We start from the raw sequence: 20235 nt of genomic DNA, 5'->3' as shown, positions 1-20235 counted from the left end.
TTTTCCACAGGAAAGCAGTTCTTGATTGGCTCCATAGGTTACCCCAGTACTGACGGCAGCTGGATTTGATCCATCGTTTAAGATCCATGAGCGGGATGCTGACAGTGTGTCGTTCACAGGCGTGACCGGAGCCAGCGAGATGATCGGCTTTTTCATTTCCCGGAACACCGCAGTGTCCAGGGATCCACGTGAACACGGTATCAGCTGGAGCGTTCATAAGTATACCCTGGATCCAGGGGTGTGTCGGTGTATCAGATTGAAGCGCCGATATGACGCTCGCAGAATCGGTCAGAACCAGTATCGGGCGGTCAGATGGCGTGGTAGCAGCGATGAAGGCTGCTGCTGCTTCAGCAGAGAAAACTGAGCACTGTGGGGGAAGACTCATGCTGACCGGCGGGATGTCGCCTGATACACCTATCCCGACTCCAAGATGGGAGAGCGATCCATCAGAAAACCGGTGAGCAAAGTTCGGGTAGGAGACACGCAAAAGTTCAGCGACCGACCTTCGTAGAGCAGCAGAGTTACAGCCGGTGGAGAAACTGTTTTTTATCCGATTGTCAATTTTCGGCGGTACGGAATGCCAACTCCTGTCTCCAAGCCAGTGGAGCTTTGCAACCGGAGGGAGATCCATGTTGGCTACTGTGTTTAGAGCTCTGTTCCCCTCGATGAGAAGAAAGACTCTGTCATCGCTCGTGTTCTTGCTGGAGAAGGTCGTACTCTTGATGCAAAGAGCTGCGAGGATAAATATCTGGAACGGTAGCAGACCAGCCTCTACGCAGGAAGACTCTGCCGGAGTTGAGGGTAGCAGTCCGGAGATCAGTCGAACATATGAACTGTATACGGGACTGAGGACTTGAATTAACCTGTTGATGGCAATGCTGGTAATTTCGAGTCCGTATACGAGCCGACTATCGATGATGGCGTGAGCTACCTGGAAGCGGATTTTCCGATTGTTTGATCTATGCGGACGAGATATGGATTTGATCAGATTTAACCTCGTTCGGCAGGCGGCTTTTACAGCGTGGAATTGCAACTCACCTGCACAGTTACGCAGGATGCGACAGGGTATCTACGACGATATACATCGTCGCAACTTTGACATCGTGGTGCTGCAGGAACTTCGTTGTTGGGCTGGACAGAAAGTTTTCGAAAAGCGGGCATCGAGCGGCTTCTGCCTCGGGCAGAAAATCCCCATAATAAAGAGTCATTAATTAATTTTTCGGTCCCATGCTAATGTGCGTGCATGTTGCGAGTTAAGGACAAACGTATTGAGATCCCGCTTCAACAGTGCATCAAAACTTCAGACGCACAAATCTCAAGAAGCAAGCTTCAAACAACAATGCATTTCATTAAAATGCTCTTGCTCTCTCGCAATAAGCTTAACATGAGAAGCTCAGGTGCGCGGGTTTTGCTTACAAAGAGATTTGTGCCCTCGAAATCGTGAGTAGGTGCCAGAGTCAGCCATTGTGGCGGCCATTTTGGAATTCCAACAAGTCTGGCCGCTTCTAACTACAGCATATTCAACGTGCACTGCCCGCCCGAAGGGAGATCAGATGACCGAGAAAGAAGTTAGAGCAAAAGTACGATGGTTGCTTTCCGCGAGACGTAGAAATCGTTGCCGGCTACATGAGCGCTTGCACAGTGACGCAATCCATGGAGTGGCATCCCCCTCCCCGCTAAACGATGGTCGTAATATGTCAGGGCTTCCCAACCTTTTTGAGGTGGCGACCCCCTTACAAATTATTAAAACATCTGGGGCCCAATTAAATTTGTGATATGAGCGAAACCCAGTTTTTTTTGGGTACAGTGATGTAGCCAGAAATATTCTGTGGGAGGGATTTTTGACGATCAACAATAGGTTTTTTTTATTCGACACTCACATTTCATAAACAATGATATCATGCGCATTCAAGTTGAGTCGTAGCAGAAAAATAGCGGCGCAGCCGATATTTTTTTCTTCTGAAGGTGTTTTATACTGAAAATTTGTTCCTCAAATTGTGGCTGTTCATAATTTGCACAAAATAGAATATACAATATACATTTAACATTTTTTTTGGAAACATTGCGGCCCTTCTGGATTGGCTTCACGCCCCCCCCCCCCCCAGGTGGCCGCGGACCACCGGTTGGGAACACGTGTAATATGTAATTGAATGACCCAAAGCATGGAAAGCGTAGACATGAACAACCATGCGCCTCCACGTGTGTCTCAATCTCATTGGAAACACATGGCTGGTAATAAAATCACCAGAAAACCATAATTGCAAGCACGAAAAATCGGAAGTTGCCAATTTTCAATGGGAAATCAAAACACCTACAACGTATATAATAGTAATGATTAAATCACATTCATGAATAATTTTATGAGTTGGGCCATTTTTCCCCATCTTTGCATTTTTGGCCTGGTTCCCCTACAGGTAATCGGGTGGAACAGCCTGCACTCCGTATCAAATGATAACGGCCAACGATGCGCAAACTTTACAGCCTCCCGTGGTATGATAATCTGAAACACTTCCTTCCTACGCAGACATCCATAATATCAAATGCGAATATAGGATCGGATATCTAGAAGTGGCTCAAGACTACGTGCAGCAGTTGGCAGTGACCCTATCAACGGAAGACCAGCTTGGCGCAGCTATACGAGCGTGAGGTGGTGGAGAGTTGGCGAGAACATCGAAGGTGGCGCGGTAACAGATATACATAGGAGTACGTTCAGAAGATGGAAGACTTCTGGTTTTTGACCTCGCAAGAGGGGGAGGATCGTCGATTGAAAAACAACGAAGCCGCTGGGGCATATCAACTGCCAAGCAAGCTTCTAAAATACGGTGGAGAAGTACTGGTGAGAGCTCTGCACTGAGTCATTACAAAGATTTGGAAGGAAGAAGTATTAGCGGAGAAATGGATGGATACCATCCATGTTCCATCTGCAAAAAGGGCGACAAAATGGATTGCGGGAACTTTCGTGCTATCACACTGTTGAGTGCTGTCTACAAGGTACTCTCTCAAATTTTATGCCGCAGTCTGTCACCGATGCAAGAAAGTTTGTGGGGCTGGATTCATGAGTGAACGCGCTACAACAGACCAGATGTTCGTCATCCGCCACTTGTTGCAGAAATTCCGCGAATGTAATGTTCCCACACCCATCAATTGGCTTCTTTAACGGTGTGGAGATAATTTGATATTCTGAATCTGCATGTCAAACTGAGCTGAAATCCAAATTTTCATGAATTTTAATGCCCGGGAACCTATTTAAAAATCAATTTGAAGTTTGTATGGGAGCAATTTGTCGAATCACCCCTCGTCGCAGTTTGTACTGGGCGCAGCTGTCAAACAGTTGCCCAGCTGTCAAAAGGTGATTTCAAAAAATCTCTTTGAAATTGATTTTAGGTACCAAAATAAAGTTCTAAAAATCTGAAAAAAATCTTAGTGGCTCAGAAAAAGGTGCTCTTTCGTATAAAATCAAAAAATCAATACATTTTTCAAAATTTAAAAGCCCAATTGGCGTTTCCGGACACGATTGAATAAGGTGACGATGAATCGAGTGATGTGCGTAGTTCGAGTATCAGGGACATTATTAAGTACCTTCGAACCTCGCAGAGGGTTAAGGTAAGATGATAGTCTTTCTTGCTTGCTGGTCGCTTTAGATGGCGTAATAACGAGAGCGAAAATAAACACGAGCGGAACGATTTTTACCAAGTCCGTTCAACTACTTAGTTTCGCCGATGTTACTGATATTAAGGCTCGCAAATTTGAGACGATGGCGGAAACGTACATCTGGCTAAAGAACGAAGCCAGACGCATCGGATTAGTCATTAATGTGTCGAAGACAAAGCACATGATGGCAAAGGGCTCTAGGGAGGATTTGATGCGCACGCCACCTCGAATCTCTGATGAAATGGTGATGAAATCGAGGTGGTTGAAGAATTCGTGTACTTGGGCTCACTGGTGATCACCGACAACGAAACTATCAGAGAAATTCTGAGGTAGGAAATTGGCCGCAGAACTCTATGATCGATTAGTTCGGCTTCACAGGAATGCTGATTAGACCGGTAGTCTGTTATGAGCACAAGGCATGGAATATAAGTTTTTGGACGGAGGGTATTGCGTATCATCTACGGCGGAATGCGGATGGAAGACGGGACTTGGAGAAGGCGAATGAATCACGAGCTGCATCAACTGCTGAGAGAACCAACCACTGCCCACTCCTCGAAAACCGGGAGGCTACGATGGGCGGGTTCCGTCATCAGGATGTCGTGTAGGAACCTGATATTCTCGGCCGGTGCAAGAACACATGGTGCGCAGCAATGTAGGTGGGTTGATCCTTCGTGCAGCAGAGGACACTCAGGCCTCAGTCTGACCGGTAGGGTAAGCATTAGGGTGGTCAAAAAATCGAAAACTTAAGATTGCTGCATACATTTGGCCAAGTTTTCCCATACAAACCACAGAGAACAGACATCCAGGCTAGAACAAATTTCATTCAGAAAGTTGTGTAAGGATTTGAATCTTCACTTAAGTAAGGTTGCAAACCAATACACGATGACAACACTAACGCTCCCAAACACCATATTGCCACAGTCAGTGGTGAATTGAAACATTTCAAGTGGTGAATTAAATTAGTATGGGAAATTAACCGATTGCAGCGCCACGCTATTGCCACTTGTGTTGCCGCTTTCAAATGGCCGTTAAATTCCACAGTTTCGGAACTGGACTTGGATATCTGTTCTCTGTGTACAAACTTCATGCAGTTTGAGCGCCCCTTAGGCTTAATCGATTTTGCTCAAATTTTGCACGTAGCTTCTGGGAGTCTAAAACAATAGATTCAGGATGTAAGGCATTATCCAAATTTTTTGTTTTTCATATAAGTGTGGGTCACCCTAGTAAGCATATATTTTAGATGAAAAATCTTTTTTAATTGTGTATGATTAATAATTGACTAAAAAATTTCATTAATCAGACACGAATGCACCTTTTCGGTGTAAAGTGTCTCTAATAAATAATAATAAAATTTCATATGATTATGATTACTGATTAATTATGAATTATGCTTAATTATGAATAATGATTTTTTTTAATCTTAATGATTATTCCTTGATCAAGAAAAAAATGTGGATGACTGACTATCAGAGTATTGATGATTAATCATAAATTATTTTAACCATTAATACTCTGATAGTCAGTCATCCACATTTTGTTTATTAAAGAGCTCATAACATAAGCTCTGCAACCTCTTGAGACAAATATTTTGTTGCCATTTTTTTTTTGCTGTGGAAATCATTAACCAACCAATGTTTAGCTAACACTCACAGACATCAACCAGAACCTCCTTAAATGGTCTGTTTCGTTAAGTGCCTATTTGTTCAAATTGTTCTCCTGTAGTTGAGCCACCACCTCTTTGTTTCGATGTTTTATGGATTTTATGGGCACGCAGTAGTCCACTGTTGAATTCATTACTGTTATCATACCGCGAAGACAGAGAGGACTTCTCTCTTCAAGTTGATTTTGCTCGGTTACATTCATTTTCTCCGTCAACATTCATTGATAACGCAATGTAGGTATAGCAGAGGTACCGGTAGCATAGCCACCTTACCCACCTACATACTCAGCAACACCAACACCCAACGCCAGTCAGTGTTGCTGTGTTCTCTCTAATTTTATGCTGCTTTTGCTCACTTCATTCAGTTCGTAACATGAGAAGAGCGAATGAATGCTAACCCATTATATCCCCGCTTGGTGAGAGTGTAAGTAGATCATTTTCAATATTTCAGGCCAAACATTTCTCTATACACGGAAAGATCGATGTACACAGAGCAAGGAGTAACTTTCACTCAGCGATCGAAAAGACAAAAGATTTCATGCAAACTTGTGTGAAAGTTCACGTAAATTTGTGTAACACCGGATCAGCACATTTTTTGTGCTATCCAGTCTTACGGAAATATGAGTGAAAAATCCTTTGTCTTTTCGCAAGTTACTCATTCGCTGTGTACTTTCGTTTTAGGGTGTAGGTCCTAAGTGCAGATGAGAGGCTCTCTTTAAGTCTCCTCTCTTTCGAATATAACGTGCTTGTGTATTTATAATTTTTGATTAGCTTCTTGCGTCGGAAGGTAGATTAAACAATCCTTTTCGGACCTACACATCACAAATTATTGTCAAAATGTTCACTGTAACATCGTAATATTTTGAAGAGAATAGGAACAAAGAGAGCCTCTCTTTTGCAGATTGCTCCTTAAGACATGTTTGTTGCCTATTTAAATATAAGTGTTTATATTTGCCTTAGGAATTTTACTGAAATGCCATAAATTTATATTTACCTACTAGATCATTGTTTTAAAATTCCAACAACAAACAAAACTAACTATTTAGCCGACAATGGGCGATTTTAGTCAACAATAGTTTTTTTTTCAAATTATCATACCATACCATACACCTTCGTTAATGTCTATTCTACAGCAAGGATACAGTGGGTTATTGTTGGCGGCGCGGCGGTTCATCATCGCCACCCTCCACCTCGCTCATGCTGCAGACCGTACCGCTGCTGTTTGTTATGTGTCGTCGTCAGTATGTTTTCGCAAGCGGTACGCTTCGGATCGCGTGGAGCTACGTTGTTGTGCGTCCTCTAGAGAGAAAGGCAGCGTGTTTCGCACCATCGTCGTACGCGTAGGGCTCGCTCACTGCTGTACAGTGTGTTGTTATTAGTGGTTCCGGTGTGAGGGCAGGCGGCCGGCATATAGACAAGTGTCTAGGAGGAGAAGATAAGTGTACGCGGGCAAGCAGACGAGTCTTCTGGAGATGTTTTAGTGCAGATGCATTCTATGTTTACCAGATTGTGGGGCGCCTTGTGTTCTCGGAAACCGAGTGGGGTGAAGACCTTCCTGCGCCGGTAGTGAGTTGATAATTTACCGGGTCAGGTGCAGAAACGTGCTTATCTCATCCCAACTGGAGATGTCGTGATGTTTCCATCTAACCACAGACACCGCGAGTTTGCAGATCTTCTGTTTGGTGGATTATGATAGCGTTACTGGGTTGATCATTATCTGAAGGAAAAGTGTGAAACGTGAGCTTGAAGCGTGCTTGCGGAATGCTCGGAAGACGAAAAAAAACATAAAATGTGAAATAAAATTGCCACTATACATGGATCGTGATTTGTGGTGTGAAACTAGGTGGAATGTGATATTTCGGTTTATAGTTGATGGGTGAATAGTATTTCCATGGCTGATTAGTGAAACTGCGGAGTTACGACTCTATTTTTACCTGGCATCATAATTATTGTTCGTGTCCAATCCAATGAATATTGATCCAACAGTGATTTCAGCGAAACTATTTGCGGATAGAAAATACTCCGGTGTCACGCAGAAATCACGCAAACTGCTGATGTAGATATGTGATTACATATCTGGACTGGATTATCGAGTTTAGGGTAAGTACAAGTACACAGAATTAAAACAAATCTGTATCCTTTTCAAAGCAGAACTTCTTTATCTAATATATTAAATTATACCAAATGTAATTTAAATTTTCAATTGCAATTAAATTGAATTAGATTATTAACGTTATACTTTACATCGATAATGCTATGTTGCCTTGACCCAATTGTGCATTTCCCCCAAAACCAAACAGGTATAATAACTTATAATCACCTTTCTTATTGTTTTCGTTAAATCCAACTTTCGAACGAAAGCAATTTGATGGAATCTATCGACCCAAGCGGTCTCTAGATTTGCTATCGTAAATGGAAATGCCAGTCGATTTTCATGCGAACCTACATTCAAACGTACAAATAGAGGTAAATAAGTAATAGATGCTCTAATAGCTTTGTTATTATTATGGCGAAACCTGGACATGTTTTCATGTCGCTACAGATCGATACTTTTGTTGTATATATCATATTGGTATTCGTTTCGATCACCGCTGTTGAAGAGATGTTTAGGTTATCTTCTTTTTTTTAACGCAGCGTCCCAACACGCAAGGATGGGAACACTCACTTTCAAAGAGTTACACTCACTTGCTATTTCCTTCGCTCAGAAGCATGCAATCAAAAAACGATGTATGGACGACTTTTGCCTTGTGGTTTTGTCTAAAACTTTGCCGAATAGATTATGAGTCGCACACGCATACCGAAGTCGTGAGGGTGCTGCAAAGGCAACTATCCACGAGGTGAATGTAAATTACACTCACCTCGTGGAGAGTCGTTTTCACAGCTCTGTCACGACTTTGGGATTCGTGTGCGACCTCTACTCTATTCGGTAAAGTTTTAGACAAAACCACAAGGCAAAAGTCGTCCATACATCATTTCTTGATTGCACGCTTCTGACCTGAGAAAATAACAAGTGAGTGTAACTCTTTGAAAGTGAGTGTTCCCATCCCTGCCAACACGACATGGATTCCTTTCAGCTCTAGTGTTCCTTTACTTTTCTTTCCGAGATCTTCCTTTGCATTGCAAATAAATAAATGAGATATTTCTTTGCTAGTTGTATGTTTGACAATCGCATTTTTAGTATTTGCCGAAGGAGTTAACGCGTGAGTACTCAGCAGAACTATGCTGAGAGTGACGGGTTCAATTTCCGGTCGGTCCAGGAACTTTTCGTAATGGAAATTTTCTTGACATCCATGAACATAGAGTATCTTCGTGCCTGCCACTCGATATACGAATGTAAAGTTAAAATTGGCATTGAAAACTCGCAGTCAACACTGAGAAGCAGGCTTTGGCCAAGTTAGGACCGGTTTTTCTTAGCCCACCAATATGGAGTTCAGCCTAGGAGTTCAGCTGCTTTTCTGGTTTTGAGGTGAATGATATCCTTAAGGTGAAATGGGAGCCCGTCCAGGTGGATTTTTGACTCTCGTGTCCAAGAGAACCGTAGAAACGCTTCTACGCTTCTGTTTGTATCGTTCCACACTCTGCCGTATTCCGAGCTGCAGCATTTCCGTCCACGCTGCGTTCATCTCCAAAATCGCTCTGCACTCCTCGCTTCGAACCGTTCGTTCCATCGGCTCTGCTCCACGCTCCCGACGGTGCTCTTAGCTGACTGTATTCCAGCAGTGATTTTATCGTGGCAATCGCCGGTACCATACATTGATGATGAGGGAAGTCTTTGTCGCAATTTTACTATGTATGTATTCGGTTTAACCTCACTAGGTAGCGGTTAGATTCCAGGCTAGTGTAACGATAGGTTCTGATATCGACAATGTCGGAGAAGTGCCGTCCATCTATCGTGGTCGATTTGCGATTACGTATGCTGTGTGCTGTGTAATCTACTAGAAGAAGATGCTACGTAAGGCCATGTTCTTGGAGGTGGCGTAATCGGTGAGATGTATTCCAATCGTCGATCTTAAGTCCTCTGTTGTGGCTTGGGCAGCGGTAGCAGTCGTGATCGAGCTGCGCTTAGAACGCATCCATGTCATCATCACGCTGAAGAGTCGGCCTTTGATCCTCAACATGCACATTCTTTAATTGATCGACCACCAACTCATCACGGGTCTCTGCATATCGACCATAACGATGAAAGCTGCTCCCAGCTCGCGTGTGTAGTCACAGCTCTGGTAGATGGTATGATTACCTCTAAACGTTTGCACTAACACAGCGCTACTTCAGCGCTACGATACCGAACCCACGGTCCTGTTGCTCTACTAAACCGACAACACGCGTGCTCCCATCTCACCTATATTGCTATTGTTCTGGTAGTTACTTATCTTACCGGGCAGGCTGAGGCCTGAGTGTCCTATGCTGTACGTAAGAGTCGTCTTCATTCGACGCACTCTGTGAAAGGTCCGCAGATAGTCCTCCCCTTGACCAATCCATCTCTTCTAGTACCGATCGGATTTCTCTCGAGAACCGTTTTTACTGGGTTGTTATCTGACATCCAGGTGACGTGTTCCGCCCACCGTAGCCTTTCGAATGTCGTGGTGTGGACGATGGTTGGTCCTTTTAACGGATGATGCGTCTTCCGTCTGCTCTTCGCCGTAGATGGTACGCAACACCTTCCGTTCAAAAACTCCAAGGGCGCGTAGGTCTTGTGCACGCTTAGTCTTCTTATAATCGTACCATCTTCTGAGGCGATATTGTACGGTAAGCACGAAAGACCTGTGACCTATGCGAGATTCGAAGGGACTCGAGAGTGATACTCGAACTACACAAATCACTTGATCCATCGTCGCTTTGATCAATCGTGTTAGTTAATCCGGGAATCCGTAGCTCTGATAGATGTTCCTGTTCAACATGCCTCCTGTAGTGCTACGATGCCGAGTCCTTGAACCAGTGGTGTGCACCGTCGAGTACGCGTGTGCTTACAATGAAATCGGCAGATCTGAAGTTCCACGAATGTCTCGAGTTTCCAATCGTAGGTCCTCTTTTGTTAACATCATTTTGACACTATTGAAAATCTGATCGAGTACAACCAGATGTTTGACTATTGATCAGTACTTGGTCATATATTTGACCCTGTGTATTCGCGTCTTAAGTTACTTGATCTACTCTATCTTTTTCTTTTTGGATTTTTGACATAACTTGCACAAAGGCTGCTTCTCAGCTCAGTGTTAAACAGTTATTAACTGAGAGCTTTTTTGCCAACTATTTTGAATTCTTATATAGTATGACAATTACTATTATACTCTATGGCATAGAGGCTAGGCCCAAGAAAATTAAGAATCTATTAAGAAAGAAAGGCCAAATCATCAAAACCAATTTTTGCTAATACCTAATGTTTATTTTCCCAACTAAAAGTTATTGACTCATATTCTTATCTTTGTTTCAGCATCCTAATCGATAATCACGACTCGTCTGCACCCTCTTCTACGTCTATATCAGACTGCATCATCACTACCACCATCAAGTGCCCAGATCCCTCAGCCTCCAACACTGCGACGAGGCGCCGTTCGGCGACGGGACTGATTGCTGACGAGACGGGATAACGGAATGACTCAGCTCAGCGTCGAGCTTATGCTTACTTACTAGGAAATTCCTCCGAAATCGATTTTTCTCTCCCTTTACGTTTCCGCCGGTTGTATCAGCAGGATTGCAGGACTGCCGCCGCCACCGCGCTAGGATGCTGTAGACACACACTCTGACTGGCCAAATGGGAATGGCATCGCCACAGAACATGTGATTCCATAACAAGTGGAGTGGCTGGCTGCTGACATGCCCGATCGATACTATACGACCCACCAACCAACAACGACCAAACACGCTATAAGGCGATAGCGGCTTTATTGTTGTTTGGGCTTTCGTCATTGCTAAAAGGCTCTTATCGGAAGTGACCCGGTGACAAGGGCAACCCCCGGGGTGGTGGAATAGTGTTTGCCGCTAGCAAATTGATAGTTGATACCGGTGAAAGGGGGGTTGAGCATTGATTTTCGGCTAGGCAGGCTTGCGAAGGCTGCTTGAGTTTGCAGGTGCTACGCGTGGTGCGGGGATTTGAATTCAGTGTAAGAAAAGACGAAGAAATAACGGCACGAATTCAAATAGATAGTGGAAGCTTCTTTTCTGGGGGGTGCTGCAAGAGATCAGAAAAGCGAAAGAGAAGCAGAAATGAAGCGAAATCGAAAGTGAAATTTCCATAAAAAGTAAGAAATATTAATGAAGCCGTGCGTGCGTACGTAGTAAAGGTCAATTGGAGTGGAGGAGTGTGAAGAGAAGAAAAGTGTGTCATTGATCGATCACATTCGCGGAAAAGAAGAAAACTACTCCCCGGCTAAAGGCACTCGAAGGTGTAGTGTGGCGAGAGGTGCCTCGTGACAAAGTGTCTCTGTTTATGGCTATGCTCACTCGCTGTCACTCGGTTCCAAATTGAGTCGAATTGAAGATAAAAAAAGCGGAAGGTAAAGCCTTGACTGACACGGGCGAAGAGGTCCAAGGCATATGCAGCAGCAAGAGCAGAAATATAGTTAATGTTGCGAAGGTGAACAAAAGAAAGGGAACAGCCGAAACAGGTCTGCTGGTAGTCGAGGGTAGATGTGTGATTTTTTGTACGAAAGCCAAAGTGGAATTCGGTCAGGCTGGATGTGAATAAGATAAATTATTAGCAAATATAGAAAGTCGAAGTCGTGCGGAAACAGGGCGACGTAGGATATTTGCCATCAGCGATAACAGATACAACATTTGTCACAGTTTGTGTAACCGATAACAGCGGCGACGTTATCAAAATGATGCGAAGACGAGCACCGAATCGATTCACTTGCATCAATTTCCCCAGCCGGGTGGAAGGATGGTTGGATTTTTATGGTAAGTGCAATGCTATGATACTGAGAATTTTAGGAATTGAATTTTCATGTAAATAAATTCTGGGAAACATTGCTTATTTATTTTTATTCTTCGTTGGCAGTTTATTAGCGATTGCTGGCGCATTTTCGGTCCTCGGGTTGCTTATAAAACAACTGTTTTGATTGAAGCCGGATATATGATAATTATACCCTTTTCTAGAATCTTTCTAACTTCGTGTAATAGCCCGATCTTTATCAAGTTTGGATCACTGATACACAACTTGTTTTGATTGATTGATTTGATTTGTCTTTATTTAAGAGACTTTCAGCCCTTGGCTGGTTCGTCTCTTACACAACTTGTTGATGAACTTACAGTAAAAATTTGAGAATATTTGATGCCATTTTTGAAAAGTTACGGAACATATTTTGAAAAGTGAAGATTTTACCTGTCCCAGTTATTTTCAGTATCCCCTGTATGTTTGTCTCGGCTTAAGCAGAATGTGAATAAGTTCAAACACCGCGCGTTTGCGTCCGGTTTGAAAGTTTAGATATTATTCAAAATACAATAAGTTGTCTCATAGCTGACATTTTTCAAAAACATTTTGTATGGAAACATAAACTCAAGTTTCAAAATTTCTGAAACATAAATTATAACTTCGACAATCAGTGTCGTCATGAGAGCAGTAAAACATATTTTCTTTCATTAGGATTTCTCCGGAGCGGAAAAATCTAAAACATTTGTTTATAGAATGAACTATTGATGTCAGCGGCCAAAAGTTTGGGGTAACCTCTCAATTTGACAAAAACAAGTTTTTTTTTTATTCCTGTTCGGGTTTGTCACTGCGACCAGTTTTTAGATCTATTGTGACATTACCCGTATCCTTAGTGTAGTGCATGTCGCATTACTCAATTGCCATTGAGGGGCAATAAAGTATCGATTTTGATACAGTTTTTGTTTTGTTTTCTTAGAAAACAAAACAAGAGAACTGATATTGGCCATGCATCGGAAACCTAGCATCACCCTTGTTTTACTGCTAAATTCTCCCCAGTAGGACCCGGGTTTTAACATTAGCAGCAATATCATTCCAATAATGGAACATGTGTTCAGTAATAAGAATTCTAGTATGTTCCTATGCGTACTAGCACTTTCCAGTCTTCGAAAAGTTAGTACATACATGGATCCCTAACCCAATTTGATTTCCTTTGCATTGAGTTTAGCCTCAGATGGTGAGGTTTTTAACTATATGCAAAGTAAAGTTGGTAAACTCAGTTTTATTCAAAAACTGGAAGTCTCCAAAACACCAGTAGTAAGGACTAAATACTATAATTCCTTGAATTACCAGAACACATATTCCAAAATTGAAAAATAGGACGACACTAGATTTCGGTTTGGTAGATCTAACACCGCAACGCAACCCAAAAAGGCGATCTACCCACGCTACGGGCTCCGTTAAAGATCGAGCATCTTTTAAACCCCCTCAACCATTCATCCCTCAGCACGGGTCGCCTGACACCTTGGATTGGGGTTACCTGTTTGGTGGACTTTTACCCCCGGAACAGGTGGTCCGTAGTGCTATTCTAAGCCGGCAGCTACACGGGCAAAACAAGTTTAAGGTCACTTTCGGATTTTCGTAATACATGGAAAAGTTATGTGTTCATATCTCCATCATCTTTCGTGTAGTTTTAATTATTCTCTGCTCATTTGATAAACAATGAACAATACCTATGCAGCATGCCTAAAGTTTAATGTATTCAATGGTTTTCATTTAAAATTTTATGCAAAGTTAACACATTCTACATTTCTCATAGGATTATACGGTATTGGTTCCTTTATTAAGCATGTGACTCCCATTTTCATCTACGAAAAACAACGGATTGAAGCGTTATTTGTTTTGTTTCATATTTTTATATTTTTGTTAGAAGTGAGCAGCATAAAAAAAGAACGGAATTAATCGGTGTCGTAATCTCTTGTTTTCGAATTGGATGAATATTGGAGCGTGAGATTACTGATGGCACACATACTTTACTAATATAGAGAACAGTGGCAAGTTCACTTGAACCACTCCGTTATCGGCCATTCGGCCAAACGGGATTCAGCCAAATGACCCTTTCGGCCAAATGGATGGATGCGGATCCCTCTGGTTCACGTCTCTGCATGAGTTTATTCTGCATTTCATTCATAAATTTGTTCTTATATTCATTTGAAAGTTTCTGCTGGTTTCCCTCGAGAATCGTCTTGAAAAATTCTCCAGGATTTTTTGATTATTTATCTAGTTCATTTAGTTCCTTATAGGAAACCTTCAGGCCTGCATTCTGGGAATACTGCAGGAGTTACTTCTGGTAATCCTCTAGGAGTTTCATCAGAGAATCCTCCATAATTTTCTTCTTTCCGTGGAGCGGACTGGTGTGATGGTAAGAACACTTGACTATCACGCTGAGGACCTGGGATCGAATCCCACTCCCGACATACTCGCAAAATGTGAGTTCTTCCTTCGGAAGGGAAGTAAAGCGTGGGTCCCGAGATGAACTAGCCCAGGGCTAAAAATCTCGTTAATACAGATAAAAAAAAAGTTTCTTCTTAAATCCTTCAGAAGTTCCATTTTAAAATCATCTAGAGGTTCCTTCTGAGAGCACGATGGTACGGATTTCTCAAATAGAGGAGAACGTGTCTCTAGAGCCGACCTACTGATTCCTCCTGGAGTTGATTCTGGAAGTTTTCCATGAGTTCTTTCTGGAAATCCTCCTGAAGTTTCTGCTAGAAATCCCCCAAAAGTTCCTGGTGGAAATCCTTCACTAATTAAAAATGTGCCTAAATGTTGAATGTCGCTTACGTCACTTTGCAGAATTACGGCAGTTCAGAAATCGTTTTAGGGAATTTTCCTGGAATTATTGTTATTTACCCTACAAGAATTCCTTGTAAGATTTTTCTAGATTTATTCCTGGAGTTTCTTCTGGAGTCCCTTATCTTCCAGGAGTTTTTTTTTCTAGGTATCCTCCAGGATCCAGGATTTCCTTCCAAAAATCATTTAGGAGTTGGTTTGGGAGAGTCCTTGCTTCATATCCATAGAGGACTACCGGTCTATTTTTTTTGTAGATAGTAGTACACGAATTCTTGAACCGCCTAAATTTCATCACCGTCGATATAAATTCGGGGGGACGAGCGCGGTGATTCCTCCCTGAAGCCCTTTGCCATCATGCACTTTGTCTTCGACACATTAATAACTAATCCGATTGGCCTGGCTTCATTCTTCAGTCGGATGTGTTTCCGCCATCGTCTCAAATTTACGAGCAATAATATCAATATCATCTGCGAAACCAAGCAGCTTAACGAGCTTCGTGAAAATCGTTCCACTCATGTTTATCCCCGCTCTCCTTATTACACCCTCTAATGTCAATGTTGAACAGAAAGCTTGAAAAACCATTACCTTGCCGTAACCCTCTGCTAGATTCGGAGGGACTCGAGAGTGTTCCTGATTCTCGAACTACGCACATCACTCAATCCATTGTCGCCTTGTTCAATCGTATCAGTTTATCCGGAAATCCGTATTCGTGCATAATCTGCCAATGCTGGTCTCGACGATTGATTGTTTCATGCGTCGATTTAAAATCGATGAACAAGTGATGTGTGGGCACGTTGTATTCGCGGCGTTTCTTCAATGTCTTGGTCTGTTGTAGCGCATTCACCCATGAATCCAGCCTGATATTTCCCCACGAACTCTCTTGCAATCGGTGATAGAAGGCGGCATAAGATTTGAGAGAGTGTCTTGTAGGCAGCGTGATCTCGCGGTAGTTCCCGCAATCCAACTTGTCGTTCTTTTTGTAGATGGGACACACGATACCTTCCATCCATTCCTCTGGTAATTCTGCCTCCTCCCAAATCTTGGTAATGATCCAGTGTAGTGCTCTCACCAGTGCTTCTCCACCGTATTTTAGAAACTCACCGTGCCTGCTTGTGTTCATATTTTCATGCGAATTCGTTTAAAATTGACTGAGTTATAGCCAAAAAACGACCTGTGAAGAAACAGAATCGGGTGTATTAATATTTTTGTGATATGAGCAATTACTTGACGTTTTTCTAACAGAATTATCGAATTTCCAACAATTGTTGCAGAATTTTGGGAGCCTTACCAGTCTAGAAAATGTGTAAAGAATTCTTTAAGGAACTTCTGCAGGGCTTCATTTAAAAAAAACTTTGTACTTAATTCACATAGAAACAAATGTGACTATCTATACTTGATTCTACAGCGATACTTGCTGTTGTTGAATCGAAATCCATTCTTCAATCTATTATTAATCTATTAGGCTAATAGCTCGATCACCTGTCACACAACATTGGTACATATGGTCTGTGGTGCATTTGGGTCACATCAATCAGCGCTACATCGGGACAATACCGTTCGGCCACTCCAAACTTTGAACTCCATTGTCAGAGGAATGCCTGCCCCGTTTGCCGTTCATGCTCGAATGTAGATCAATCCGCAACGCACATAACTTAGAGAGTGAATGACACCCAATCTGTCTCCATAAACAGACTTGGTGCTGATGGTGTGGCTTATCCACGATGCGCGTGCATTGCATCGATGCAGTGATTCCACTCACGTTCCGGCTGTTTCACCATAAACCATAAAGTTGTTTAAGGTAAACCGTTTTGTTGACAAGCACTAGCGTTGACAGTAGTGGTAGTATTGGCAACAACGCACGAGTAAGATAACAGTCACTTGTCTACTTGTCTACTTGCCTATATCTACTTACACTCACTTTTTGTGGGAGAGATTGTAACGCGCTTTCAAAATTTTGGCCGCGACCGGCTACTGACCGTCAACACCGCTGGAGAGTAAATGATACGTGTCACGCAAGCGAAGAAAAGCGATTTATAATTTATTCGAAACCCGAAACGGAAAAGTAGTGTTATACGTTTGCCAGATTTGGGCTTCGTTCATTTGTCGATGAAAAGAGTTGGGTTCTTTCGGTTGAATGTGGCGATCGAAAGAACTGCTGGGAACAATGGGCCGTAACGGTGCTTGCACATGTTCTTATTTTTATTGGGAGGTCTATCTGAAATGGTGCTGAATGATGGCGCAGCCCAACGTACCTCCAGAGCGGCTATACCATTTATAATTTAATGCGCGTCCACGCTAACCAAAGGAACAATGACCATACCCCGACAATGCGATGAAGAATGAGGCAGGTAATTGACATTACGTACACCCTGTTCCAATGCTAGGAATTATGTCAGACTTATCAGTTGTTGGGACATCAATCAATCCAAAATTACGCATATTGATGCACGTTGTCATTTCTAATTAATTGAGGTAAAAGTAAACGAATAGGGCGCTTCGATTTCCGGTGCCGTAATCTCGGGTGAAAAACTTTTCCCAGTTCTAGAGCGGACCTGGTGTGATGGTTAAAGCGTATGCCTTTCACGCCGAGGACCTGGGATCGAATCCCACTTCCGACAAACTCACAAGAAGTGAGGTCTTCTTTCGGAAATGAAGTAAAACCATGTGTTTAAAAGAACTAACATAGGGCTAAAAGCTTGTTAATCCAAATAAAAAAAAAAAACAACTTTTCACATATACAGGAAGAGAACAAGAGTATCCACCAGACCCTGCTGTCCGTTTATCCCACAAATGGGACCGGCATCGCCGTCAGTGAACCATCAGCCACACACATATCTAAGTCAAAATGCATTTCAACTGTCAAGAAATTTCAACCTCCTACACAGCAATCATCGGTCACGTAGGCTCAGTGTACCAGTTATGGCTATAGTACCTCAAATTCGCCATAGTCACCGCTAGCCATGATGGTCTCCAATAGCGGAAGGTCCGAAAGAGCTTGAAACTATTGAGAAATCATCATGTCTACAGGTCGTAAGCCCTGATAAAGTGTGGAACGTTTTGATGGCTGTGATCCCTGACCATCATGTCAAAACCCAGGGATACCCAAGTGACCATACTGTTAGGGTGTAGGGGTTGCATGTGTGAGGCGCATATATTGACAGGCATTGCTATGGACCGTTAGGGCTGAGTAGGGTCGAGGAATGGATCTACGATTGCTGAATTATACTGAAAAAGTCGTGATTCAGCAGTGGTGGCACCGCTTTCCGCTTTTGTTCGGCCTTGGTGGTTTGTGTGGGGTGGTGCGTGTCGGTGTGTGTGTGCTTTGTGCGTGCGGTGCTTACGGCTTCAGCAGGGTGGTTACTTGGGTAGTGTGGGATAATTGGGTTTGGGACTGAGGGGGTCGTCGTTGATAAGGCCGACATCATTGAGTGCTCAGTGTTGGCGGTTGTATTGGTGACGATTTCTTCAGCCTTAAGATCTCATTTATACCACGCACAGATTTTTGGGAAGAGGGACTACTTTGTAATGCAAGAGAGGGATTTAAACTCTGCGTTACGGGTTGGGCGAGGTCATGCAGATAGACCCAACCCAGGTGACCGTGCGGCTCGGACAGTGATGCATGAATGAGTGCGGTGTGGGTGAGGTGCGCTGCCCTGTGGGTGCAGTTGAGTCCGGGTTGGAGTGGAAAGAGACCCTTCTCTACTCTAGGTCGGTTTCGGTTGTACGGGCGTGGTAGTGTTTGTCTTATTTGTGCCGTGTTGTGCGTGATTTGCGGCTCGAGCTGCGTGGTTACTTGGGAAGTATTGTGCTCCGTAATCTAGATTTTGGTTTTAAGGTGAAGCTAAGGCTGGGCTGTGCCTCGGATTTGTTGGGCGCAGGTCGGGAGAGCTGGTGGCGGTTTGTGCTGGAGGGTTTACTCGATTGGTTATTCACTGATGGTGGCCAGTCGATCGACTTATCGGCGCTGCCTGTCATTTGGTTCTTGGGGTTTGTGCTCTCGAGGTTCGGGGCGTTGCTTCGTTATATCTTCACTTTAATACTAATATTCCTTGTTTGATTAACTGACTATTATGTCCAGGCGCTTAACTCATTCTATTTCATAGATTGCCAGATTTAAGGGTAATGGTTCAATAGGGTGTTAGCAATCAGAGTGGATTAGAACGAGTTGGCGCCTACAATACACCAACACTGACACACACACTCCAATACTTACACGCACACATGCACCTACAACTAGCTGTAAAAGACCAGTGGGCGGGACAATGGTGCCTACCCAACAGTTGTAGGTGGGGTGTTTGGCTTAGCTACATGACTTGGTCCGGCAAGCCCATAAACATCAATTGGTAGACGTATTGCCTAGTGAAAAGACAACGCAGATGGGCGAAAGCCAGGGGATGCGTTGATAATAGCAGAATAGCAGAATAGCAGTACCTCAAATTCGCCATAGTCGATTTTCAACCTTTAAAGATACAAATCAACAAGAAAAAAATCGCGAACAACAGATCACGATCACAAAAGATGATTGCAATCATTCCTATGTTTCACGTCTTGTGGTTTTTACACAGACTTTTACTGCCATTCCCATCTTGCTGTTAGTAGTTCCCGGCTCGGTCGCCCGCTGACAGGAACGAGATGTTTGACTTACCTATCGCATCGGATGTGCGTTTCGTCGAAACAAGGTTGTCTCTATTTCAAACTCATCTCAAATATCGCATCCAAGGGACTGACGTACATGTACCTATTTACACTAGGTGAAACACTTGGATGCATCTGGGATATCGATTTCATGTGCACAGGTTTCAAGGCAAGTCAAAAGGGAATTGGTTTACTTCCACATTCCGCAGGCTATTTAGTTAGGAGCTGTGGGAATGCGAAGCGTAATGAATTCACATTGATATACATATAAAACTCATTGAAGTGAACCGTTTGCGTTGCCACTTGGGAACAAAGGAATGGGAATTGACGGAATTTACACTATGTGGAGATAAATCATAAAGCTAAGACCCCATGAGCCTCCAATGAATGACTGCTCCAGGTAGCTTAAATACGTAAACTTTCATCCAAAAGCCTGTCCCGATGAATGTCAAGTCTAAATCACTGTGTGTGTTCTCATAGGACGCCCAAAAAAACGTGCGACTGTATAATTAGTTGGCATTAGCTGAAGAATACCTTCCAGCAATTTTGCTTTAATATCCATCTCAATGGAAAT

The sequence above is a fragment of the Aedes albopictus genome, unplaced genomic scaffold, assembly GCF_035046485.1.
Source record: "Aedes albopictus strain Foshan unplaced genomic scaffold, AalbF5 HiC_scaffold_165, whole genome shotgun sequence".
Classification (NCBI taxonomy): domain Eukaryota; kingdom Metazoa; phylum Arthropoda; class Insecta; order Diptera; family Culicidae; genus Aedes; species Aedes albopictus.
The sequence above is the reverse complement of the archived record's forward strand: the minus strand, read 5'-3'. Positions refer to the sequence as shown.